The 2,489-nt window shown below is 29.9% G+C and overlaps 1 long non-coding RNA gene across 1 annotated transcript in view; it reads left to right on the top strand.

Moving 5' to 3' along the window:
• Positions 1 to 1,230: 1,230 nt before the first annotated feature.
• LOC107552514 (uncharacterized) overlaps positions 1,231 to 2,489 on the top strand; it is a 15,796-nt gene continuing 14,537 nt past the window's right edge. Inside the window, exon 1 of the long non-coding RNA XR_001604861.1 lies at positions 1,231 to 1,328. This is a non-coding gene — a long non-coding RNA (uncharacterized lncRNA). The remainder of the gene's footprint in view (positions 1,329 to 2,489) is intronic.

The raw sequence follows: 2,489 nt of genomic DNA, 5'->3' as shown, positions 1-2,489 counted from the left end.
CACTGTGTTAGATTATGATCTGTCCTGTCAATCAAGCTGTTTTCCTCAAATGCAACACTGGCACGATTATGGCATTTTGTAAGTCCGTATGGTTGTGTGTGGAGGTGGACAGTATAACCAATATCTTATATTGTGTGAATCATTTTATATTTCAGTTTTGAATTACACAGTTAATTTTGAAATTGCAGTTATAGATACATAAAATAAAAAATATAAAACTGGAAAATATCTTGCCTTTAAGGAATATTTTACGCAAAAAAAATAAAAACAATATATATATTTTTTTAAACAAATAATCATGATTTACTGAAATGCATACTGCAATTTTTTCTATGCAACAGTAATAGACATATATTAAAATAAAGAATATAAACATGGAAAGTATCGTTCATTATTCTGTCATGATTTACTCAAAAGTATCATGTATATTTTATATTTATTTAAGTTTTGAATGAGTCTTTTTTGCTTATTTTACAGTAAAAATATAGTAAAAATATAAAGAAACAAGCTGAATTTACATGAGAAGCAACACTGCATAAGCAATTATTATAAAAAACGTAATTCTGTCAGGATTTACTCATACGCTGAATATTTTCTCTTTAACAACAGTTACAGATGTATAAAATTAATAATATAAAACTAGAAATTATCTTACCTTGAAGGAATATTTTACCCCAAAAAACATAATTCTAAAACAGTTATAGATATACATAGGGCTGGGCGATATGGCCCAAAAAAGTATCACGATAATTTTTTTCATGTCAGTCGATATCGATAATTATCACGATAAATGTCAAATCTTTATTTCTTTCAAGTTTAAAGTCAGATTTTTGCTCCAAAGTGAAAGTTGTAGAAACCAGACCATTAATTTTCCTTAACAAAATGAATATCTAAATAGAAAAATCTATTTCTTAGTTTCTGCATGTTCTAATGAGTGATATTGTTTCAAACCAAGAAACAGGTTTGGGTTGCCTGATAATATTACAATATCACTTTTTGTCTCTTAGAAATGCACATTTGATAGTAGCTTGAGATAGGATGCAGAGGTACATTTTTGTGCATTATCAAATTCAGTAGCATCTGTAAAAATTGTAGCAACCTCAGTTTTTTTTATGGTTAAATTTATTCTGATCAAGGATTTTTTTATTTTTTTTAATTAAGCATTGGTCTCCCATAGATTTAAATCATGATAAACACAGTTAAAACCACACATATAGCACCTCAATACCATAGTAAAAATATAACTTAAAAAAGTAGTCTAAATTCAGTATAAATGCAGACATGATATAGCTTAATCACAAATACATACTAGAATTATATACCATTAAGTTACTCCTGTAATAAAATTCAGTGTGAATATCCCAAATTTCTGCCACAATACCATGGTGCAGTGAGTGTTACTACAGTAAATCCATGGTAAATGATGGCGATGTGTAGATTGAAAAGTCTTCTGACTGTCTCGTTGCACGCAGTGTTTCTCCTGTTTGGCTTTAAACTAGTTTAAATCACAGTCATTTGTGTTCATCACTCTATTCGCGCTTCACACTGGATCTCACAGTGCTGTTTAGTGCTCGCGTGACCGAGTAAACGCATCTGCTCTAGTGAGCTCGCGTCACGCGGCAGTTTAAACTTTGATCCGAGTGGATAAACGGTCCGTGTGGCGCGATTCAAATGAGTCGCACTGTTTCGTTCCACTTTTGGCGCATAAACATTATATCGAACTCTTCATACCGTTTTATCGAGGAAAATTATACCGCGATAATTATCGTTATCGAATTATCGCCCAGCCCTAGATATACATATATATTAAATAAAGAATATAAAACTGGAAAGTAATCTTACCTTAAAGAAACATTTTACCCCGAAAAAATAATTCTGTCATGATTTAAACATTGTATATTTTATATTTGAGTTTTGAATTAGGATTTTTTCAAACTTATTTTCCAGTAAAAATATCCTTAAAACAAGCTAGATTTACTTAAGAAGCAACACTGCATCAGCTAGTAAGACTTATTTTCATACATGTAAATTTTTTAATATAAGTGTATTTTGTCTTGTGCATCTGTTTTTAACTCATTTAAACCGAATTAAGACAAAACACACTTGTATAACACATGCATTCCCTGAAAACTAGCCTTAATATCTTATGCAATGTTTCTTTTTCAAATACAATAAATGCAAGTTTCAAGGATTTTTAAAACATTTATTACATTGACATTGACAAAACTGTTGATTTGAGACTTACTGTGCTTTATTTTGATCAACTATTAATAAGTTATCTTTCATAATGTAAGAATAATAATCGTTGGCTTATTAATTTTGGATCTAATTTTAATATCAGTGCATCCCTAAAAATCAGCTTAAAACAAGTGACAAAATCTGTCAATGCCAATGCAAAGATAAAATACACTTACATTAAACATGCATTACCTAAAACAGGCCAAAAAAGAAGCAATTGACTGTGGACTTCAGAAAACACAGTGGACCAA

Source organism: Sinocyclocheilus grahami, unplaced genomic scaffold (genome assembly GCF_001515645.1).
Source record: "Sinocyclocheilus grahami isolate Dianchi unplaced genomic scaffold, SAMN03320097.WGS_v1.1 scaffold452.1, whole genome shotgun sequence".
NCBI lineage: Eukaryota > Metazoa > Chordata > Actinopteri > Cypriniformes > Cyprinidae > Sinocyclocheilus > Sinocyclocheilus grahami.
Note: the sequence above shows the minus strand (reverse complement) of the source record. Positions and strands in the feature narration are given on the sequence as shown.